This window comes from Triturus cristatus, chromosome 2_1 (assembly GCF_964204655.1).
Source record: "Triturus cristatus chromosome 2_1, aTriCri1.1, whole genome shotgun sequence".
Lineage (NCBI taxonomy): Eukaryota > Metazoa > Chordata > Amphibia > Caudata > Salamandridae > Triturus > Triturus cristatus.
Window position 1 is genome coordinate 193,540,442 of NC_140581.1, and position 25,781 is coordinate 193,566,222.

The following is a 25,781-nucleotide window of genomic DNA, read 5'->3' on the forward strand; positions in this document are numbered from 1 at the left end:
GTCCCTGGGAGAACGGGAGATGGTTCCTAAGATCCAGGTGCCCGCAAATACCGCAAAGTATGGGCAGTGGGTCACCATCAACGGCCAAAGAGGGGAGGCTCTGAGAGACACAGGAGCCAGTATGACTATGGTGCGTAGCCAACTGGTGTCTCCAGAGCAGGTAATTCCCGATGTACTCCACCCAGCCGCGATGGCTGACGGCAGAACAGGCCACTATCCAGTGGCCGAGGTTCCCTTTGAATGGGGGGGGGGTTGCAGGTTCACTTCGAGTTGCCGTAAGCCCTGCCGTGCCAGTCGATTGTCTGCTGGGAAATGACATGGAGCACAACGCTTGGAAGGAGGTGGAATACCGGACTCACACTGAGATGCTGGGTACACCTGACTGGGCCTGTGTTAGCACAAGGTCCGCGACTACCCGAAGAGGGAGTTCATTTCGGCTGGAGCCTGGGACAAAGGCCCAGCCAGCTGCCAGTCAAGGGAAGAACCGAGGACAGGAGGAGCCTGCCTCGGCGTCCCCACCCCGTAGGACGGATAGGCCACCGGAGGTGGTGGACCAGGAGTCTGCGGTGGGGGACGTTACCAACCTGGAGGACCTACCCATCCCGGCCGAGTGGCACGTGGAGGGAGGCCCGTCCAGGGAGGAATTCTGCCAGGGCCAGAGGGAGTGCCCTACCCTTGAGGGGCTAAGGCGACAGGCCGAAGCCCAGGCAGCAGGGAACGTTGAAGGGAACTACAGTGTTTACTGGGAGGATGGCCTCCTCTACAGTGAACCCAAGGCACCCCTACATGGATCGTCACGAGCCTTGGTGGTTCCTCAACGTTATCGAGCCTTCCTTCTGGAGTTGGCTCACGAGATACCATTGGCAGGACACCTGGGGCAAGACAAGACCTTCGCCCGTCTTGTCCCACACTTTTATTGGCCTCAGATGAAAGTGTCGTCCGATACCTACTGCCGGACATGTGTGTCTTGCCAAGCCAGTGGGAAAACAGGGGTGAAGCTGAAAGCTCCCCTGGAACCACTTCCTGTCGTTAGCACCCCCTTTGAAAGGGTGGGCATCGACATTGTGGGTCCGTTAGATCCGCCAACGACAGCTGGTCACAGGTTTATCCTGGTTCTGGTGGATCATGCCACACGGTACCCAGAGGCAATACCTCTGAGGACCATAACAGCACCTGTTGTGGCTAGGGCCCTGATGGGAATCTTTACCCGAGTGGGTTTTCCCAAGGAAGTTGTGTCCGACAGGGGGACCAACTTCATGTCAGCGTATATGCGGGCGATGTGGAAGGAGTGTGGAGTGACCTACCGGTTCACCACTCCTTACCACCCCCAGACCAGTGGTCTGGTGGAGAGGTTTAACAAAACCTTGAAGGGCATGATCAGAAGTCTGCCTGAAAGCCTGCGGAGGAAATGGGACGTCCTCCTACCCTGTTTACTTTTTTCCTACAGGGAAGTGCCACAGAAGGGAGTGGGCTTCAGCCCCTTCGAGCTTCTGTATGGGCACCCTGTACGTGGACCTCTCAACCTGGTGAGAGACGGATGGGAAAGAACTCCCAGAAAGCTTCCCCAGGATGTGGTGAGCTACATGCTGGCCTTCCGGAGCCAAATGGCTAAGTTGTGGAAGCAAGCTTCTGACAACTTGGAAGCCAGCCAAGCAGTGATGAAGGCGTGGTATGACCACAATGCTCACCCGGTGGAGTTGGAGCCTGGCCAGAAGGTGTGGGTGATCGAACCGGGAGAGCTTAGTGCCCTCCAGGATCGCTGGTCAGGACCCTTTGAGGTGTTGGAGAAGAAGGGTAAGGCTACCTACTTGGTGGACCTGAAGACCCCTCGTCAGCCCCTGCGGGTGCTGCATGCCAACCGCCTCAAACCCCACCACGAGAGGCCCGAAGTCATCTTGATGATGGTGACTGACGGAGGAGAGGACGTGGAAAGCGAGCCTCTCCCTGATCTGTTTGCGTCTCAAGAGAAGGATGGGTCGGTGGAGGGAGTGATTCTCTCCCCATCTCTAACTCCTGAACAGCAGGAGGACTGTCGCCAGGTCCTGGGGCAGTACTCTTCGTTGTTCTCCCTTGTCCCGGGTAGGACTCACCTATGCGTCCATGACGTGGACACAGGAGACAGCCCACCTGTGAAGTCCAAGATCTACCGGATGTCAGACAAGGTGAAGGCCAGCATTCATAGTGAAGTCACTAAGATGCTGGAGCTAGGAGTAATCGAACCTTCTAGCAGCCCCTGGTCCAGTCCGGTGGTGTTAGTACCAAAAGCTGCACCACCGGGTGCCCAACCAGAACTGAGGTTCTGTGTGGACTATCGGGGACTGAATTCAGTAACCAAAACTGATGCTCATCCGATCCCTAGGGCGGATGAATTGATTGACCGGCTGGGAGCTGCCCAATATCTAAGTACCTTTGACCTTACTTCAGGGTACTGGCAGATCTCGTTGACTGATGGAGCAAGGGAAAGGTCAGCCTTCTCCACGCCCAATGGCCACTACCAGTTCTGTGTGATGCCCTTTGGGCTCAAGAACGTACCTGCCACGTTTCAGCGCCTGGTAAACCAGATCCTCACCGGAATGGAGAGTTTCTCTGCTGCTTATCTGGATGACATAGCCGTCTTCAGTAACAGCTGGGAGGATCACTTGCGTCACCTGCAAGCTGTTCTCCAGGCCCTGAGACAAGCTGGATTGACGATCAAGGCCAGCAAGTGCCAGATCGGGCAGGGGTCGGTAGTGTACCTTGGACACTTGGTGGGTAGGGGAGTGGTGCAACCCCTCCAGGCGAAGATCGAGGCCATCATGGCCTGGGAACCCCCCAAGACACAGACTGAGGTCCGAGCATTTTTGGGCCTCACGGGATACTACCGCCGCTTCGTGAAGGGGTACGGTACCATCGTAGCCCCCCTCACGGAGCTCACGTCCAAGAAACAACCTCGACGGGTAGTCTGGACGGAGGCTTGTCAGCAAGCCTTTGAGAGATTGAAGAAAGCCATGTGCGAGGCCCCGGTCTTAAGGGCCCCAGACTTTTCCAAGGAGTTCATTGTCCAGACAGATGCATCAGAACATGGCATTGGGGCAGTGTTATCGCAACTCAACGAAGAGGGTCTGGATCAACCCGTGGTCTTCCTATCCCGGAGACTACTTCCCAGGGAACAGAAGTGGAGTGCAATAGAGCGTGAAGCCTTTGCAGTGGTATGGGCTCTGAAGAAGTTGCGGCCATACCTGTTTGGCTCGCACTTCCTGGTTCAAACCGACCACAGACCCCTTCGTTGGCTGATGCAAATGAAGGGGGAGAATCCCAAGTTGTTGAGGTGGTCTATTTCCCTACAGGGGATGGACTTTCAGGTGGAACATCGGCCTGGAGTGGACCACGCCAATGCAGACGGTCTCTCAAGGTATTTCCGCCTTAGTGATGAGAACTCCCAAGGGGTTGGGTAGCTCTCCCCACTTTCAGCTGGGGGGGACGCGTGTTAGACCTGTCAGCCCTTTGGGTGGTCCCTCCTCATCATTATTTATTTTGTCCCACTTTTGCCTCAAACCCTGTTTGAATTTTTCCTTTTTGGGAACCACCAGATTTTTTAGTGTTGCTGCAGATTCAGGGAGCCATTTTAGCTACCCCTGAAACTTCTGTCTGAGGGCCTGAAGCACAAAATGGTGGCCACCTGTGACATCACCAGCATCCACTGGAACCTACCAGCACCTTCCAGAACATTCCAGAACCCTGTGACAGTTGGAGGCGGTTTAGAATGTTGGGAAGCTAAGAGGGAGAGTTGGCAGTTGGAGCTGGCAGTTGGCACCTGACTGGTGAAGAGTGAGCAGCACAAACGTGAAGGAGGAAGGAGTGAAGCAGCAGGGGTGGAAACTTGTGCCTGGAGTGGGGTCCATAAACCCACCCTTGATACTAGTCCCTACTGACGGAGCCCAGCCTAGAGCCCTGTGTGGGAAGAAGTCAGAAAAACCATCCTGAGGACCTGGACAGCAGGAACAGGCCTTAGAAACAAGAGAACAGCAAGATCCTGACCTGGAAGCTGGTTTCCCTGAAGTCCGACGTCGAGTAGCCTAAGACCTGGAGCCAGAGGTGGAGAAGCGGCGCTGACTGGAAAAGCAGACGTCGTACCCGGAGCCGCCAGAGGTCGAGAGAGGGCGCCGTCAGAGGTCGTGAGGAATACCAGAGGTCGAGGAGGAAGTCACCCGAGGTCGAGTGAGCGGCGTCATCGGAGGAGTGAAGTCCGCCCTCCGGAGTCGTCGGAGACCGAGGTGAAGGGTAACGGAGGTCGGGAGTGAGGATCGCACTCCGGAGTCGCCGGAACCTGTGAGAATCGTGCCGGAGGTCGGGAGTGGAGGTCGCACTCCGGAGTCGCCGGAAACCTGTGAGGAGCGCCGGAGGTCGGGAGTGAGGATCGCACTCCGGAGCCGCCGGAAGTCGACATCGAGGCAAGGCCGGCCGACGTCATCGAAGCCGAGGTCGCCATCGGACCGGAGCCGCCCGAAGTCGACATCGAGTAAGACTGCCCGACGCCATCGAATCGGAGGTCGAGATCGAACCGAGGCCGCTGACATCGAGACCGGATCCGCCTGCCGGCGTCGTCAAAGAACTGACATTGTGCCGAGGCCGCCGACATCGAACCGAAACCGCCTCACGGCATCGATACGACCCCAGCGGCGTCGGAGCATCAGAAAAAGGGCAGTAAGTGGAGTAGAGGGCGCCTAAGGCCCTGTGGAGACCTGAGAGACTGCTCTAAGGGGCTAGGGAGGTGCTGGAACCAACCTGAACTGCCAGGGGTGAACTGGGACTAATCTAGAGAAGTTGTGTGGAGAGAGAGAGCCAGGTCTCTGGTATTTCCCCCCTTTATCTACCTCAGTTTAGGCCTCAGCCTTGTCCAAGCCAGGGAGTAGACACCCTCAAGCCTTCCACATCCCCCCAAGCTGTGCCTGGGCCAAATCAGCCCTTAGGAATTCAAAAGTGATCTGATTCCATGAGTGTCACTGTCAGCTTTTAAGTATTTATTAGGGGCACTGTATTTATTGTATTTAACCTATTTATTGTTCCACTGTATTTATTGGTCCACAGTATTTATTGATGCACAATATTTATTGGTTACAGTATTTATTGCCTCAGAATATTTAATTGCCTGTCTGTATTGCACTTTTATTTATGCCTTCAGTATCTATGATCACCCCTATTTATTGAATCATTAAGCCAGTATTTATTTGTCCTGCACTTTCTAAAAAGCTTGTATATTGTGATTGTTATTTATTTTCTCCAATCAGCAACTAAGAGAAAAAGCAGATAAAGAAAGTTATTTTCATAATTTTTACGGTGTAGAGTCGTTTTTGGAACGGATGCACGCATGGTTATTGTTTGGGTATGTTGTATGCTTAGCACGGAGCCTGATTCCTGACCACTCGAGCCAAGCTACCACAGTGTGTCCGGAAGACCACCACCACCCCTTCTAGTGTGGGAGTGGGTTTCCAACAGGGCTGATAAAGGGACCTGATCCGATAGTTGAAGATTTCCTTTTTGGTAGCATTGATTACAGGTCGTTCCAGCTTATAACATTTTGTTTTCTAGCATAAAATCAGGCTAGCAGTCCAAGGGTGTCACTGTTGATGTTGGATGCCTTATTCAATGTTTGAATGATTTGTAGGTCACTGGTGTAGTTGTATCAAATTAAAATAATGCAATTACTTACTTTGGTAATAAAAAAGTGAGGTAAACTTTACATAACAGTGCAGTTGAGCAACCTTGTTGAACACTGACCGAATATGCAATGGCTGAGAAGTATAAGGCTGTAGGAAAATTACCAAAACTCTTCCTGAAAGGAGGGAATCATTCCACAGTTTTCTCTTACATGAACATTTCTTTTTGTCTCCCTATGGAGAAACCCTTTCTTTTGCAGCCCCATGAAAACGTAGGATTTTCCCTTTATTTTTCCTCTTTGAAAACACATATAAAAACCTTAACCTTTAATGCTTTTTAGGGCCTGTGTCTTACCTTCTTTGGGTACTTTACATATTTTACCACATGTTGGGGGTCTAGCTCTAGTAATTGATGCTATCCTTTCAATATTCAGTTTCTGACAACGAGTGATTGTCAGGATCAAAGCTGTTACCCTTGTGATTCCTAGGTCAGTATTCCTCCTGTGCAGTGACACTGTATGTGGGTTCTGATGTTGTCCTCATGGGTGTAACAAGTACAGTGCCCAAGCCAGTAGTTGCTTAGATTTGCTTGGAGATTGCATAACCACTCTATTACCCACACACGAGTAAATATTATTTTCCCATGGCTCGATCTTCCTCAAGGCTTGAGGGTATATATTGGTGGAAAAAGGCCACAACTAATGAAAATAACCTTCATTTAGAGCTAGGTAGTAAGGATCCACTCCTAAAAGGATGGAGCTGCCAGAGGATTTCTCCTCTCACAGGACATGTGTACACCTTTTCTTCAGCTTTTAAACAACCCTCATTGGAAGCTTCAGAGAGCTTTCTGTCCATTTGACAGGCAGAGTATATTCAGCTGTTTATTCCAGCAGGCTAGCCTTTTGGGTGGATATCCTTCATTCCCATGGAGTCTCTAATACTATATTGCTGGAGAGGATTGAGGAGTAGTCCTGTAAGCCTAGGTGCCAGAATAACCACTGAAGGTAAATCCGATGAAATGTTCATAATTTGTTGTTCATTTCGGATATACAACCTATAAACGGAACAGAATACATATGGTAAAATCAAATGTTTCAAACTTTTCTTAAAAAGAGTAAGATCAGTTTCATCAGATTTCGTCGTACACATCAAAAGGTAAAAACATCAAAGAGCTTCATCATAGATCAAATGTTTATGCACAGGGATTTTTGAGAATAAGGCACACTCGGATCAGGAATTTATGAGCTAAGAATTCTTAGGGCCACTTTTTCAGTGGGGGTATAGTAAGCATCATAAAAGAAAAGTCAGTATGGAACTGTTTCAGGCGCTTTCCCACATACTGGACAAGGGCCACTTCCTGCTTTTAGTCTACCCTATTTCATACATAACACCATAAGTGGTAAAATTCAGTTTCTAAATTTAGAATGAATCGTTTTCGTTAGCGCCAGCACTATATTATCTAAGAAAGGCTCAAAGGATTGAATACTTTTATATTCCCAAAATGTATTTGATTGTAATCTGGGTTTACATTTTTGTATATCTTCTATTGCACAAAATAAACTTTTTTTTTTTTTCAAGATCGATTTTGTAATCTGGGTTACCTCCATCAGTGAATTCCCAGAGGTCTTTCAACCCAGGATGGAATAAAGATCCCCCTTATATGCACAAGCCAGGGAATGCCCTGATACTTGTTACAATATTCCAGTTCATTCAAAGCAAGTGTATATGAAACTAACTCTGACGGATTATGTAATCTATGCAGGTAGAGTAAAGGTCCTACTTTTAAAAGCACATGGGCAAGGGGGCGGTGATTTAGGTCCGTGAACAGCGGGATTTGAGGTGCACTCTGTGGGAGATTAAAAAGAGATTTGATTTTAAAAATGTGTTTTTTGTTATTGTCAGCCTTCTTGCTTTCTCATACCCCTATAGCTCAGCACCTTAAAGTGTATAGCTTAATTCCTCGATCCTATAAATTTCCATGGCTGGGCTAATGGCATGATTTCTTTAAAACTTAAAAAATTCCTGCTGATTCATGTTGGAGTTTTGATGCACTCTTGGTGATTAGAGATCTGTGAGTTCCAGGCTAAGTTGCTCATTATCCTTGTTCCCAAGAAATCAAAGTCTCTAAATTCTGTGAAACGGTAACCAGGACCTGTAGTAAGTCTGGGGTCTTAGAAAGGAAAAGGGTGTCATTAGCAAATAACGTTGACATTTAAGGAACCATTTTTTGGACAATCGCTTCCAGTAATACAAAGGAATGAAACCAAATCATTGATTAAAAGCAAAAAGAGGGTTCGGGGCAAGGACACATCCATGCCTGACCGCTTTATCAACTTTTATCTTGTCAGAAAGCTCACCCATCGGTCCCCATTTAACTTGGGCATAGTTATCATTATGTAGTTGAGTTATAATACACAAAATGATTTCAGGAAGTTGCAGGCCCTTCGGCAACTTCCACAATTTATGGCACAAAATCATGTCATAGGCTGATCCTTGGTCTACAAAGGCGACATAGAAGTGACCTTTGCACGATATGACTATTTTTCAAGAAAGTGTACAAAATCTACAAGTACATGTACAAGAGCTGGTGTATTGTGCTCATTATATTCCCACTTTTTAGGGCTCGCCTAGCGTTGCTGCGCACATGCGTAGCTCGCTTGGCAAGATTTAATGCATATCAGTAATTTTAGAAAAGGGCTTTAAGCCCCGCCCTTTCTTTCCATTGACTGGCGTCGCCGTTTATGCTAAACGGTGGCCAGCCATTGGAAATGAGCTATATGTGTTGCCTCCCTTTGGCGTTTTTTGCCGGCCCACTTGGACTGGCTAGCCTGCTTTGCGTCTGTAGTAAGCGATTTCTTATCTTTATGGGGCCATGCGTTTCTAACACATGGCCCGATAAAGACAAGAGATTGGCTGCAGCGTGGTCCTCTTTCACTTTCGGGACCGCACTTTTTTTTTCTATTGCATTGGAATGTTTTCTGCAATCCACATGGTATAATAAGAAGGAAATGGCATGAGGGGTATTTTATTTATGCATATGCGCTTCAGGGTGACGTCACACTTCACTGCCTGTGAACTCTGATGTATAGTTTAACAATGACACTCCTAAGAATAACACTGTTTCTATCCGAGGACAGGAGGCTGGATAATAATTAGGGCTCCCGGTTTTCCGTTTAAACGGATTTTTACATATAAATACAGACGGAAAACAAGTTTTCCTTTGTCTGTATTTATATGTAAAAATGGGAAAATACTAGCACATTGTGCCGCGCCTCTGTGCTCCAGCAGAGTTGTCTCGCCACGCCCTCTTGCTGATTCTAGGGCTGTGGCTGCCTTAAGTAACACGAAACACCAGCTTCAGTTTTGCTGGAAATTTCTTTCAATGAGGGGTCATTTTGCGCTCCTGTCTGCCTTTTGTTAGCTGCCCCAGCCATGTCCGGGGCTCTGCTCCGCCCCTCGAGTGAGCCTGGCCAGCCATTTCAAAAGAAAGGTAAGTGGGGGGGGGGGGGGGGGGCCTGGAGTCAGTGGCATATGCAGTTTTGGGGGCCGCAAAAGCAGGAATCGGATGCCAGTTCCCTCCCCCCCCTCAATCGACCCCCCCCCCCCCCATCCCCCGTTGGACTGCATGCACAGCCTAGCTGCGTCAGTGTAGTGATTGTTGTGTTTGGGGCCGGACTGCAGAGCACTTTACACTAGGTACGTGTGCTGCAAGAACAGTCCGACCACAAACTCTGCAAAGCCTTACGCCACTGACCACAACAGAGATGTCTGCTGGTTCCTGCAACATGTACCCAAGGTGACTGACACTGCCCCAGCCATAGCGGCCTGTCTTAGACTACCCAGGCGCCTATATTTCGGTTCACTTCTGGGCCCCAGAACACAGAGGGCCTGAGAACCTACAGACCCAACATTGATCGGCCAGCTGAAACAACACAAGCCCAGTAATATATGCAGCACCACCCCCTTCTCTATGTAGCAATAGGTAGCGCATAGAGCTGAGCCCGAGGCACATAGATTTGAGTGTAATCACATGGGTCACTTCTAAGTATTTCACTCTGGGGCTGCTGTTTGTCCCGTTCAGCTCGTCATATTGTGTTGTGTGCAGCCCCCCTCCCTCCGTCTCACCCTCACAATGTCTGCTACATTGTTTTCGCACTTAGTAGGTGCCTGCACAATGGGGGGTCGTGGCAGGAGGATCAGCGCCCTGAGCTCTTGGATGATCTGTGGCTGCCAGCGCCAGGAGGCCTGCATTGTTCTCAGCGCCCCACCTCTGTGAAGTGAATCACTCTCACACACAGCGCACTCAGCCCCCCTCCCTTGGCTCGGGCTGAGCTCTCACTCTCGCAGACACGCCTGGGGTGGACAGGGGGGAGTGGGCAGCGGAGAGAAGAAACCCAAATCCTTGTATTTTCAGCCCGGGCTGCGCTGGAAGGCATGGCTCAGTCAGACACACACACAGGGAAGAGGGTGTAAGTGAAACTCAGAAACAGAGTCTTTGCAGTTTGTGACCGGACTGCATTGCCCATAGCCATTGCTGTCTCTTCCTTCTTGCCTGGACAAAACAAGGACCGTGTCCAATTCTGCTGCCCCCCTCTTTCGACCTCTTCCTCCCTCTCTTAGTCGCGCTCCTCCTCACTTGCAGAAAACCGTAACTGTTCTTTCCTCTCCTTTCCGTCATTCGTTCCCCAGTGAAATGGATCCAAAAAAAGAGGACACTTGTCTTACAAAAGACTTTTTCTGACCTGTTTCTATTCCAAAACGCGGCCTCAGGAGGAGAAAAAAGGTTTTAAAATACGAACAATAAATACATAACTAAATAAAACAAGACAGAGTAGTCGCAAAGTGGCCAGATTGGTTTTAGTCACACCCAAACATATTAGTGCCACCTTACAGAGTTTGCCAGTCTAGCGCTACTTTTCTTTTCATGTCCTTAGCTTTCTGAATAATGAGTGTAAAAGCTTTAAGTTGTATTCCCTATGAGTGTTTGATTTTTCCCAGTCTAGCGCTACTTTTCTTTTCATGTCCTTAGCTTTCTGAATAATGAGTGTAAAAGCTTTAAGTTGTATTCCCTATGAGTGTTTGATTTTTCCAGAATGCTGTTACTTTTTTCAGGCAGCAAATTACTCTGGTCTAGTGCATAGTTTGAATAGAGCTGCTTCTAGGTGTTTATAGCGGGCACAATTGGGTTGTAGCTGAAGGGAGTGTAAGTTTATCTCAGTGGGACAGTATGGTGTTCAGTGGGGGAGAGGATGTAGCACTCTGCCGATGACAGAAACTGCAAGGCTCTGAGACAAATGGCTTGTGATAGCACTTTTAAGCGTATTTGGGACATTCTGCGAATGGCAAAGAATTCAGATGAATGTATTGTGTTGAACAAGAACAACCAAATGCATGTGTGCATTGTCAATTTAAATAAATGTGGAAAAATACTAGCTGCAGCGTTGCCTTCTGCTTGTGGCAAAAATAAATGTGGATAAATACAGATAAAATGCCCAAAAAATAAATATGGATAAATACAGACGGAAATGGCAAAAAAATAAATACCATAAAACCGGGAGCCCTAATAATAATACCAACGCTAACTTAATCGATTGATTAGTAAATATTGGATCGTTTGGGACTTGGTATTATTTTAATTGAATGTTGGTTTTGTACCTCCCAAGGCGCGTGCTCTAGGACTCGCCCTGTTCGTTTTATTTTACAGTTGTTTTCGAGCCTGGGAAACATGTCCGAGGAAGTCTTGAGGGGGCGAGCTAGAGCGATCGTCCAGCCCCGCCGATTGCACCCGCTCCATTTCTTGCTGGTTTAACTTCTCGTTTTAGTCGCTGCGCTGCCATGTCGGTGCAGAGAGTTCCCAGCGGATGTGTCACTATTGCCTATTTTTAGGACTGCGAATAAATTGCAGAGTTTGGGGTCACCCGTCTTGCTCGCACGAGTCCTCTGAAAAACCGCCCCGTTTCCTTTCATTTCTCTTGTGCAGTGTTTAGAATTCCATCTATAGAGTTATTTAAAAACAGTCATAAAGGAGTGATTTGCATAGCTGCTTTCACGTTATACGTTTTGTCCCTGTCTTTTCTTTTCTTATTTGCCCTCGGGCATTCCAGCTTTCATTGTGTTGGCGGGGCTTTACGAGTACATTGCACTTGGATTTCATCACAAAGGGGAAACAAGCACTGGCAAAGCCAATTGACCTGGACTTGGCCCGCCTGCGATTTTTATTTTATTTAATTTTTTTGTCCTGCAAACATATGGAAAAGATTTCAACGTGTAAAAGTAATAAAAATGCTTCTGGGAAAGTGCATACCAATGTAAGGGAAAAAATGAGAAGCGACCGAGGTAAAAATAAATAACTAAATGAATGAAATAACTGCAGAAATACAAGCAGGGGTAAAGGGGACGGGCACCAGTTCTGCTACTGCTGTGGACTTCCTTTAGGGGGATGTTCCCATGTGCACAAGCAAAATGCTGTCGCACTCAGCCAGTGGTTGGAGGTGGGCGGACCCTTTGTGGGTGAAAGCAAAAATGTGAATGACATTTCAACAGACCTATGGATGAAGGGCTGACTGAAAGCCACTCTGCGCATGTATATATATGTATACATTTACATGCCTGTATGTATAAACGCGCACACACACCCATAAATGTGCGTATTTGGTAAATAAACATGATGTAGTGTATTGTAATTGCATTTGTTGTGCTTACAACCCCCGATGAGGTGTTGAAGTTGTTTATGCCGGACAGCACAAACTCCGGAACCCAAGGTGGCTGGTTAGTCCAGTGTTATGGGTTATTGTTGGTATTAGTCTTGTGCGCTCAAGCAGACCATTACGTGCATTTACTCAAATTTCTTTGTGGTAGATTAATAGGAGCTGGTGTGATCAATAGTGTGGGGAGGTGTATGTGAGTTAAGACAGCTGGTTGGTGGTTTAATAGATAGGAGAAATGAGATTTCAATTTATTGGTTTGCAGAATGTATGACTTTCCAAGAAGGCGAGGTTGCGATCTATTTAATCCACTGCAGGCAATTTTCAGAAATACAACAATAGAGATTAGGGCAAACATGCATATGAATTAAAAAAGGTTATAAGTTAGAACAGGCATGTGAAAAATGGAAGGAGAAAAAGGACGGGCAACAATCGGAAGCTTTAAGTAAACGCCTGTATTTAATGCAGGAATATAGAGAATGCTTCTTGAGATGGCATGCAATTTTGAGGATGCAAAAATGGGAAAATAAACTGTATTTATGTGTTTTGAAAACCTGCAAGCGGTTTACGCACTTTGTACACATAGTCCTTGCTTACGAGGAGCAAGGCAGGCAGTAAAATTGGTGAAGTTATTGCCAGCCTTGCTTCTCGTTAGCAAAGTGCATGTTTAAGCCCCTCTTGTAAGTTTTCCAAACACATAAATAAGACATTGTCATTTACAATGCGAAAAGCTCAAACTCTCGCATAAGTGAGACCTATTGCATTGCAAATGCTTGTTTATCTCTTTTTACAACTCCTTTTAAAGTGGCCTGTGAATTTTGTTCTAGTCCACTGTGACAAACTTCTCCTATAACAGCCCTGCCCTTTAATTTGAAAAGGCATGCCGCTCGCTGCACCCTGTTTTGTAGAATGCAGTAACTGGACTGCCCACGGACAGTAGAGGAGAAGGCCCATGATCAGGAGACTACAACTGCAGCTTAACTGAAGCCTCTGTACGGGTCATTGCAGAGAATGTGCGGCCAGGAGCCATGGTGACTTTTTGAAGTTCATCTAGTAATTATATCTGCAGAAGTAATTGAATCAGAGGTTGAGTCATTTTCAGACCTTTGCAATGTTTGCAACCCTGAATCTGTCATACCACAGCACCCCCACGGTTCCGGTTCCTCCATTCAACTCTAAAGTGATATGGAAGTATTCCCACTGTATTACTTTTTCTTGGGGTGTGTCTCGTTAGCTGCAATCAGTTTGAAGTCATGGTTGGGCCTTCCGCCTAAACCCCAGCAGGGCTCCTTTCCAAAGAAGGGACATTAAAATATGGCTACACTCCAGCACCATGCCTTTTTTATTAAAAATTTGAAGAGACCAGTTCGGCACTTCAATTCTGAACTTCATCTTGCTGAACGCTGATTACTGGACCCTGTTAACTAGACTTTGGACTTTGCTAGGTACTCGCTTACAGCACCTTGCAATGTTATTTTCAGTTTTGGGCATACTCCTTTTCAGGACTGTTTCTTTGTGAACTCAGGTGCATTGTCTTATACCAGACTTACTCCTTGAGCCACAGCGACATTGGGGCAGGGATCAAGCATAGCATCTGGCTGATTACGTACGCTGTGTCGTAGTGTTTGACTGCTTTGCCCCGTTAACGTCGTGAAAGTTTGGGACCCTTGTCATTGCCAGCACAATCTTAGTCTCTTTGGCCATCTTTAATTTAATGACCCTCATTTACCTATTTGAAAGTATAATTGTCTTCTTCTTTGAGGTGTTAGAAGTTACTGGACATTCTGCTTTGGTATATCAGAGTTTCTAACTCCTCCACGGCTTTGAGAAAGTCCTGACTGCTCAACTTAGCTACAACAAGAGAGTAAAGTATAAGAGATAACAACTTGATTACCAAATTGGAGTGTATCTATGTTGGTGGCTGTAGGGCATGTCTGTTGGACATTGGTACCCAACAAAGATGTAGTACTTGACCAACTTAATGCCTTAGTGCACCAAGAACAGACTTCACTGCTGCAGGTATGTGTTCTATATTTATATATTTTTTGTTACCAACAGCTAAAAGTCGCCTCTCTCCCCAGCAAAGACAGCAATGAATGTGTCTGTGTAATACTGAAACATCTGTCCTTGTCTCAGTCTATATAAGATCACCAATAATATTAATGTCCAGAATTTATAGAGCCCATAATAATTTTTAACAGCCACAGTTTTTCCAGTCAGTCAATCAGCTGTACTGACTGATGATACATTCGTTTCCAATGCTGTGCATTTTCAAAGATTTTATTGATTATAATAGATTATGGTGTACAAAACAGTTTCTGTTTTTCATATCAGGTTAGAAAATATTTTAAAAGTATAGGTTAAATCAAGTTATCGATTTTGTTTTTTTAGAGAAGCGTCCATACACAAAGCAACCCAGCTTCCCTTTACTTGGACATTTGATCTGCAAATAGATAGATCCCCTTACTAATTCAAAGATCTTGTTTACAAATCCTTGGTAACAATGTTTTTAGAAACCAGATATGGTTTTTAGAGTATTAGCAACATCTTTTAATATTCTTTTTGTATATACGTTGTAAAGGGTTGTCACATCGGATCACTTGCGGAATAGTCGGATCATAGCTGTACTTTCTAATCCGGTTTTGAGGCTTGGTATGTGACAGTGACTAACTTGTTTAAGTGTTGGCATGCTGCCTAGGGTCCTTGCATTGGACATTTTTATGTTGGTCATCTTGGATCACTGCACCATCTACATGATGACCGCATGATTCCCTCAGCAATTTCTTGCCGGATGAGTCTAACCAAAAAGGGTAGTTGTACTGGCCAGAGAGATGGCTGGAAGAAAGAAATTAGACAATGTTTTAGACCACGTTAAGATGAGCGTGTTGCAGGATTTGATAAGCTTATTAAATTGGTTTATAATGTAAAGGTTTGAGTAAAATAGGACTACTAGACTCCACTGATTTGACTAAGAATGGGTTGGTGACAAGAAAGTCCAGTGGAAAGGAAGCCAGTACCAAAGATGAGTAACTGTTTTTCGGTATTGGAAACATGTCTGCTGATACTTTTCCAACTCTGAATATCTTTGAGGTGGTGTTTTGGAGTGAGTTGACATAGTATGTCTATTTCACTACTAAGAAATATTATTTTTATTGTTTAGATACCAAGATGTATTTTAGCGAAAATGTAGGTGGAAAGTGGGTGGTTAACATCTGAAACTATGTTTTTGAGCAAATTAAAAAAAACAAATCCTGCTACATTTTTGTGATTAGTTTTTTATAATGATAAAACAGTAGCACCGAAATCATAACAAATCTATACCCATTGTTATTTTTGTAGTTTGATTACATATGTAACACAGCACACAAATAAAATAATTCCAAATTGCAATAAAGCTGTAGTGCCTTTAGAAACAGTGAAACCAGGCAAATAAATATCATCTAGAAATAGTGCCTTTCCTTCGACCTTGACTTTAATATTTTTCTTCATAGCTTCCAGAGACCATATGGCTTTGTTATTGATCGTGGATAAGAGCTATCATCTTTCTTCCTGATCTCATTGCTAAATAGATGGCAGTTGTCACTTCATGGGCGACTGAAGGACTCGGCAGCACTTAAAAGCTACTTCACTGCAACTTTATTATGGTCAGGGGAATTGTGTGATGCAATCGAAAGCTGCTTCAACCTCTGTGATTTCAGCTTTTCTTGTAGAATTGGTCGTTTAGTCAACGTTTGGCAGTTACAATACCTATTTGCTTGTGATTAAACACCTTAATTGGTAGAGTGGTAGAGTTTATATTCCAGTACCTTTTTTACAAGTGAAATATAATTTGAGGTCAATTTTAGCAGTTTACCAACCAGTTTGTCCTTTTCTGGCAACACATTTTTTTTTATATATAAACTGGTACAATCTCGGTTTAAATTAATTCAGATTAAAATCGGGGCTAGTTTCCTTATCACTGACTGACATTTTTGACTGTAGTAGATGCAAATGTAGTGGTTACCATTCACCTTTAAAGGATGCTTATTGTCTGTTGTAAGCATTGGCTTCAAGCATGTGCTGTCCTTGGCAGCTAGTATATTGATTTAAGCCCGAGGATCTTGTGCAACGTGGGGAATCTGCATTAGAATAATTTTTAAACTGTAGGGAACTGTCTGGCCAGTTTCCAGGAACTGTGGTCCTCGAGGGCAATGGGGCTCTGCTTGTGAATTTTGGAACCAAAGGAGCCAGGTGCTACTGAAAGCTTACTGAGTTGCCAATTACCTCCTTTTTGGTTTGCGACTTTCGACTTTCAGGGTGTAGCGAGGTCAAAGCTTGCTCTTGGAGAGCGATATGAGGTTCGATGCTTAGCTCGCCAGCAGATGCGCCTTTCACTATAAATATATTGTCCACGCAATGTTGTTTATGTAAAAGAAACAAGACTTTACTTAGAAAAAGGGCATGTTAGTAACTTAAGGAAATTATGGCATGTACGATTTTAGGATGCCGACTTTAAGATGAGTATTGCAGTTGCCAGGTAACTTTGTTGTAAAAACCTGCATACTTTCAAAACAGAGAAATATGTGCATACATTTCAATAAAAAGCTACAGCTGAGTGCAATATCAGATTTTGTTGAGGCAGTCATACAGTTCAAAAAGGTTTCTTAATTAGTTGTTGGTGGGAGTGCAAACGTATCCCTGCAGGTGTCTCGGGATCATGCTACCTAGACCTTGTCAAAGCCAGAGAGTAATAGCTTGTTTCTTAATCTGCAGTATGTGGTGAAATAGCTGCTTCGTTTTGATGTTTGAAAAGAGGGACGTAAAGTGGGTTGTGGCACACGGACTGTCACATTGAAGTCACAGATGCTCATAGAGGAGGTCATAGACACCTTGAGCAGAAGTTATGGCAAATGGGCCACACACCTCTTATCAGTGCTGATTGAGAAAAAACGGATACTGTAGTACTAGCAAAGCCTCATATTCTTTTACGCTTCTTGTTAGTGCATTTTGGGGAACAACAGGTACAAGAAAGGAAATGGGAAGCACAGTCACTCATACGTCTGGTCATTGCCACTGGTTTACAAACACGTGGGCGCTCGCACTTTTTGTCATCACAGCTCGGGGAAGAACATGTAAAATAGCGCTCGGGGTGGCACATGGGCCTTTATGAACCTTGTCTGCGCCACTCATTTCTGCAATTGTCTGTGAGGATTTGAAGTGTCCTAGGCTTCTGGTTCTAAGAATAACTGTCTCTGCAAACTTCTTGACACTAGTGCAATTGGATGCTGGACTTTGGTTCAGACCTACTTTTTCCGCGGTATCCATACAGGATTAATGTGCCTCCTTATGTCTTCATGGTCCAGCAGTACATCTCGGGTCTTTTATATAGTCACCACTTCTCCAAGGTATACTGGTATCATCCAGGCGGGTGTGTTGATTTATTCCATGTAAAAGCTCAATTCTGAATAAGTCAAAGAGCTAAGCTTATGTCCAGGATAGTATATTTGTTTGCTTTATTTATAGAGCATTCTGTAATTTCCAATGTGTTGCCCTGTCACTAACATAACTATTTCCTGAAGGCACTAATGAGCTCCCTGCTTGCTTTGATAAAACAGAAAGGCTATGATTGGAGATATAAACAAGTATTCCCCTCTTTCTGATAATGTAGCAGGTTGGAATAGTTTTCGGAATGATAGAGATACACTGTTTCAGACTTTAGGTGGATGTTCTGTAAGGACTAGCTTCCAAATCTAATTATTTGGCTTGTGGTAACCTGGAGGTGATCAGAGCCGATTTACCAAAATGTCGTTTTTTAATTTGAAATTTTAAGAGGTGAGGTCCCCTATTTGACCAAGTTTTGGGACAAATACATATGGTTTTGAAAATGGTCCTTTTGCTGATGGGAAGCCAGTGATGCACACGTAGGGCAGTGGAAACCGACTACCTTCTGGTAAGTCCTAGGGCATTTGGGTAGCAAGGTTGTATATTATTTGCTTGGAATTAAGAATATAATATGTAATGCCCATATTCCTTAGGTTACTAAGACTCGAGTCACATTTTTACAGTGGGAAATGTATCCTTTACAGTGGCAGTTGGCCTCCAACCAACTGGTCCCTCAAATTCAAAGTGGACTCCCAATGTTTGGAGAGAGGCAGTCTGACTAAAGTTGTTAATAACTGTATACTGTATTGTTTCCTAATTTGCCGCACAAACTGCTGCTTGTATTGCGCTATGCTCTGATGTGTTTTTAAAACTTGAAACTTACCTAAAATCCTGATTGTAACCGCATTTTAACCCACAGCATTTGCCTAAATTCACTCACTCGTCGTCTGTCTTCCTGACACTCCCCTCCCCAGGCCCCCAGCCAATCGGCCGCAAGGAGGAGGAGAAAGAGGGCGGGGCTTAGCTACTAATGCTCGCAGCAGCGCGGGAGCAGGGAATTGTTTCCTAATTTGCCGCGCGGACTGCCGCTTGTATTGCGCTATGCCCTGTGTTTTTAAAACTTGAAACTTACCTAAAATCCTGATTGTAACCGCATTTTAACCCACGGCATTTGCCTAAATTCACTCACTCGTCGTCTGTCTTCCTGACACTCCCCTCCCCAGGCCCCAAGCCAATCGGCCGCAAGGAGGAGGAGAAAGAGGGCTGGGCTTACATACTAATGCTCGCAGCAGAGCGGGAACAGGGAATTGTTTCCTAATTTGCCACGCGGACTGCCGCTTTTATTGCGCTATGCTCTGATGTATTTTTAAAACTTGAAACTTACCTAAAATCCTGATTGTAACCGCATTTTAACCCACGGCATTTGCCTAAATTCACTCACTCGTCGTCTGTCTTCCTGACACTCCCCTCCCCAGGCCCCCAGCCAATCAGCCGCAAGGAGGAGGAGAAAGAGAGCGGGGCATAGCTACTAATGCTCGCAGCTGTGAGGGAGCGCAGCGGATGCGCGCAGCGGGCGCACCGAAAGCGCGCCAAAGGCAAGCCCGTCTGCCCCCGTCCGCGCCCAGCCGGGACCAGGGACCGAAAACCATGGCCAAATCATTACTTATTCCTCCAAAACCCGGCGCTCACTAGCTAGCCGCGGCTCACCCCTCAACTTGTCTATTCAAAACCGTCTTAGGGAACACAGCATATACTCTGAACCTCATCACCATGTCATTCCCCTTACCCCAGGCCCTCACTACCCTTTCACTATTACTCCCAAAACCACAACGCAGCCCGCTCTACGTATACTCTATCTTAACACCCGTTCGCTGGTCAAACACCAACTGGATATCTTTCTGTTACTCAGTCTTGAGAAACCAGATATTCTTCTGATCACTGAGACCTGGCTTACCCAGGATTCCGCACCTGACATTCTAGCAGCACTCCCCTCGTAATATTACATATTAGCTGCAAATCGACCTCAGGGCAAAAATGGTGGTTGAGTTGCCGCCATCATACACAAGGATCATGTCTTCAATGCTCTTACCCCTCTGGTCCTCCCAGAGGTGGAGAACTTAGTTATCAAATTAGACGCCATTACTGGCTCTATCATCTTTGTGTTATTGTACCGACCCCCCCCCCCCATGCCATGCCCACTTTCCCGTCAGCCCTTAGCGAACAAATGGCTAACTTGTTCACTAATTATGCTAGCATTATGCTCATAGGCGACTTGAACTACTGGTTTAATGACGCCCGGGGTGGGCCACATGCTGCAGAACCGTCGGAATTACTTGCCAACCTGAATTTTATTCAACACGTTTCTTCTTCCACCCATGCTAAAGGACACATTTTGGACCAAATATGGTCCTCAAATCTTACTCTATCGGCGCTCACTGTCTCACCATTACCTAATTAATTTCACGATTACTACCATTACTAAAACTAAGACTCCCTCAATAGGCGGAGGCATGTCCAGAAAATGGAGTTCCGTCGACAAATTAGGCTTCATTGACTCCTTAGCAAGGTCTACACCCCCCTTTAACGCAGACGTTAACATCATGGACACCGCAATCTCAGACTGGCTATTAAAGGCCTGTTACTCTCATGCCCCTCTCACCAAATTCACACGGTCTAGCCACACTGACGCCCATAAGTGGTTCTTCACAGAGCTAAAAAAACAAAAGCTCGAGCTACGGCAAAAAGAAAGAAAATGGAGACTAACCTATACCACGGAGGACAAACTTCAGTTCTCCTTAGCCCGAAATGATTATAAAAAGGCTATACGTGAAGCCAAAGCCGCTTATTTCTCTGCCAGAATACTCAATGCTCAAAACAAATCTAAAGAAATTTTCACTATAATTAATGACCTCTGCAATACAGACAGAACCCACCCCGATCAGCCACCTACTCAGGAGTTCTGTAACTCCCCCAATACCTATTTTGTGGATAAAATATCCACTATCAAAGCCAGCATTCCCGCCATTTGCTGCACAGATAACATAGACCCCGTCACAACTAACTCCTTCACCTTGGATCATTTCCCTGCCTTATGCCCCCAGACCCTATTAGATCTGTTTGCTCGAGTCAAATCCGGCTCCCCCAATGACTGCTGTCCCCCACATATTCTAAAGGAGGCCCTGTCTAACCTTCCCCACTGTGTACTCCCCTTCCTAAATTAATCCCTCCTCCAAGGCAAGGTTCCCACTGCTTTTAAGAACGCGATAGTGGTCCCATTACTAAAAAAAACCTGGGGCTGACCCACTGAATCATTCCAACTATCGCCCCATCTCTTTGCTTCCCTTCTTCGCAAAGATTCTTGAGGCCCACGTCGCCAGGTCCCTCTCGAACTTCATTGAACAGTCTGACCACCTGGAACCTAATCAAGCCGGGTTCCTCCCCGCACATTCTACTGAAACGGTCATCCTCGCCGTATTAGACACCTTGCGAGCTGACGCTGACAAAGGCATCAATCAGGCACTCATTCTTCTGGATCTGTCAGCTGCGTTCGACACGGTGGACCACAACATCTTACTGTCCAGTGTCGAACAAGCCGGTATACAAGGCCCTGCATATAACTGGATCAAATCATTCCTTGAAGACAGAACACGGGCAGTTCGTCTTGGCACTTTCACTGCCCCCTCGGCCCTTATTCAGGCAGTAATAGCCCTCGTACTGTCACGCCTCGACTTCTCAAACTCCATTTACCTCGGCCTGCCTATGTTTCTGCTCAAACGCCTTCAAATAGTACAGAACCAGGCTGCAAGATTAATATTTCAGCAACCAAAATGGCATTCTGCCAGCCCCCTATTGGCTAAACTACACTGGCTCCCAATCGCACAACGTGCAGCTTTTAAGACCGGATGCTTACTCTTTAAAGCTCTGCACTGTAGGAGCCCCAAATTTATCAGCGGCCTGATCGTGAAACATATCCCACGTCGCAATTTACGGTCTGGCCACCTCAGGCTGCTTGCTACCCCTACCATCAAACTCAAACGCCAGGGGGGGGGGCGCAGGTTTTCGTATCTTGCACCTGGCTTTTGGAACTCGCTGCCCCTGGACATCAGAGCGCAGGAAAACTTGATGGGATTTAGAAAGGCCCTTAAAACATGGCTGTTTGCGCTTTCATACGACTAGCTCGCCCGCCACGTCATTTTGCAACAATTAGCGCCATGAAACCTTCTGGTGACCGTGCGCTCTATAAATTTCTATTAACATAACATACACAGACAGAAACTTCAGAGGCAGACTGTAAATGCTGCACCTCAATCCAAATGTATCAAAGTAAGTGTCCCGTGTACAATTCTTCCGGCACTTGCCGCTGTTGAGTGCCACTGAGAACCAGATCCAAAACATTTTCAACAATAGGAAGGTACACTAGAAGAGAAGTCCATGTTCAATATTGATTATTCCATTATCCACTTTATTAGTGATATGTGAAATACAAGTTAAAATCCAGCCAACGTGTTTTGTTCCATGGTACAAAGGAACTTCATCAGGGCTCCAACGTAATGCCATTTGTAGTACATTATCCTCATATATTAGAAACATTCCCCTCCATGTTACAGGTCATTCCCAGCTCACAAATGCTATCAAGGGACACTATCATGTCCCAAATGTGATACCCAAGTCCCAATATTGTAGAGTATGACGTGCGGTCTGCTTTTGAAATAACTGTATGGCAAACAGCTTACAAGTGAACAGTCATTCTGGCCAGAGAATGTCCGGAACCAATCCGCATAAACAGTCAGGTTGTGTTGTTGGGCTCTTGCCTCTCCAGGAGAACAGGACATAGTAAGGGATGTACAGGTAATTCAACTGTGTGTAACATGTTCAGCTTTGGCTACCCTCCTGGCCACTGGAACTAATTGTTGCTCTCTCGGACCACAGACAGACTAGCTGGAATTGGTATGGTCAGGCTTTGTAGTCACAAATATTCTTCCATCTTCAATCAGGTACATGGAATCAAATCAAAATGCATGCATTTTGGTTTACCATTGTACCTTTGTGGTGGGGGAGGAGGCATTGCCAGGAGATAGCAGGGAGAAGGGGGAACAACTCAGGCTACCGCTAAACCCTGATTTTATGATGTGTGCACATGAGTGGATATTTGATGGGGGGGTACCCATGGTTATGTCCACCTGTTTGTATGCATCCTCAAAGGTTGTAGGGTGCTTCATAGGGTTTAGTAGTAGCCTGACTTGCTCTGCTTCTTCCTACCAGAGTGCTGAAGGTACAGCATTGGGTCACTTTAGCCCTTTCGCCACAGATGTTAATTATTTTGTTTTTCAGGTTGCAAGTAAACATATTCACTTTCTCAGAAAACACCCGGTGATAAGTGCAGTGGAAGTGCTGTTTAAATTCTACAGATCAATATGGTTCCTTAACTATAGATGGCACAAAATAGGTTCCTTCATTCCTCCCTATTCAAAACACCCGGTGATAAGTGCAGTGGAAGTGCTATTTAAATTCTACAGCTCAATATGGTTCCTTAACTATAGATGGCACAAAATAGGTTCCTTCCTCCCTCCCTATTCAAAGAGGTATACCAAACCTTGATATAGTATTCCCAACCATCTTTTTTTTCTGCAGTAATTGCATCTGCTTGGGCACATAGATTGGCTTCAATCTGTAGCAGAAACATGCACAGTAGAACCATAAGATAAATATAAGGATGCACTGTTCGCATCATGGTTAGTTTTGACACCCTTTCCAATGCTGTGGACGGGGCAAGTGTTGCAGTCTTTTCCGTGACGAGGTTGGGGATGCAGCTTGCTCTATTTACAGCTGCGTAAGCCGCTATATGGATGTACACCACATCAGGCGATTGAATTATATGTATACTTTGTGGATCCTTATTAATACTTATGATACTGCGCGATTGAGTTGTGGGTTCTTAGCACGACGAGCTGTGGACAATTAGAACTACGACTCCATATTGGATGACATCATCTTGTAGTTTTTATGTAGACGCCATTCACGTAGATTCTTTCGTAGAGGGTTACTCTTACATCTGCGGAAGCGGGCGCATAGATGGACGTCACGCTACTTCAAGCCCGGTAATTACAAGTTGATTTCAGCTGTGTTGAGGATGACTATTTAAGCGCGGTTCCTGTTCCAGTCGTTGCCTCCCTCCCTGTTCAGATGAGACTTGAGGCAACGACGAACAGGTAAGCGCTCATGCTGGTAATGAATGCAGGTCTTTTTTACGGGTTCATAGACAAGATTTGTCTGACCTGAAAGGCAATAGATTTTGTTCCATTGTGAGAGCCCAATCTAGTCTAACATGTGAGTTGCTCACGAGCAGTGGGCTTAGCAAACGCTTTCCCTTATTTGTTTTGGCCACTACTGTTGATTGGACAGTGACTAGATAATTTCTATACAATCTTTATGTAGCTAGACAGGTACTATATTTTATTGTGAGACAGGTTCCAGGGTAGGTGAGGTGTAATCCCAGATCACGTTGGGTAATCTTTATCCATATGCTTTGATGCAATGAGTAGGCATATACATTTGTTGGCCTTATTTACAGAAGCACAGTTGATATATAAGGTGTTTGTGACAATTGTTCTATCCCTCCAGGTGATGCTTGCACCCTGTGATTCAGAGGATTGGAACCAAATAAGGTTGTATTGATTCCAACCTTTATTTATTTATCACATTTCATTTGTAATTTGGTTTACACTTCACTACAGGCAGTGTGAACATTGGTCGCAGTAGCATGGTTTAGACATACACAGGTCCTGAATAAAGCCGTGGGTAGTATACCCGGATGGCTGAAACATGTTGACCTACCAATAGCAGTCATTAGGAAGTACTGCTATAGTTTCTTTGCACTGTTTTTAATAAAGGTGTGAGGAGCAGATATAACACATAGAAGTTTCCTCTCTGCACAACCTTTTTTAGATTTCACTCACTTTTTTGCACTGCACCACATAGGATCATCCACCATGGACACAACAATCTTTTTCTCTTTCATGTGAGGTCCTATTCCATGAGTCATTTTGAGCAATAGAGCTTTTTCCAGCGAGGCTCCGTGATCAAGAGACAGACCTCCGATATTGGATGGATGACCAAATGATATAAATGATCAAGAGAGCTTGATTGATGAGAATCCATGCTCCATTCCAAGAGTAAGATTGATGGAAATCCACGCTCTGCTCTAAGACTTGTTGTGCTGCTTCTTTGAATAGATATCTTTTTTCTTCTGTGCTGTCTGATACTAGACCCTCAGTTCTTCTTGTGTGTTCGATCAAGTGGTACAGGAACAACAACACTCTGGGGCAATGTAAGGAAGGACAGGGAGGGGGCAAATCAGTGGATGCTTGCAGCATGGATCATGCCGTTTCTGCTTTCATAGATAATGCAATGATACGGACTGACAAGTGCATGTAATAGCACTTTAGGGCAACCACTCTTGCTTTGTGTATCAATTTCAGTCTCTAAACAATCGTTTTTTAGGTCTCGCCTACGGAGCGCGCATGCGCTGCATAGGAGGGCCTTTAGCCGTCGCTCTGCTCATTTTCAAGCACGGCCCTCGTGCTTGTGGCGGCATCCACCTTGCGGGAGCGAGCAGCGGCGCGCCGCAAGCACGAGTGCAGGGCTTGAAAAGTGAAGGATGCGCATGCGCGCACCACTCCCGTGCTTGTTTGCATTTTCCAGCTGTATACATACGTGTCTCCAGAATGTTAATAGTGCTTCAATCTTGGAGAGTCCTACATTTACTTATATTATGGTTCTATGGAATTCGTATTTTTTATAGTCTTAGCTTCTCCCATTAATAGTAAGGCCTTTGTCTAACTTTAAACGGCATTCCTGCTCTCTAAATTCCCCCGCCTTTCCTCTGCTTCCTCCCAAAGTCGCACCACGGTGATAGTCAGGAAATCCCCTCCCCAGTCTCTCCCAAGACCTGGCCCTGCTGCAAAAACAATATTTGACAAAATGCGTTTGTTTTACGCAATAGGTTGCAAGCAGGCTACGTCTCAAATTTGAGCTGTGAGGGAAGGCATGCCGCCATCTTTACAACTATGTGTGAAATTAA

General features: G+C 45.6%; 1 protein-coding gene across 1 annotated transcript in view; it reads left to right on the forward strand.

Annotated features, from left to right (window-relative positions):
• The window catches only part of SMAD4 (SMAD family member 4), a 322,079-nt gene that overhangs the window by 18,752 nt on the left and 277,546 nt on the right, over positions 1–25,781 (forward strand). The window lies entirely within an intron of this gene.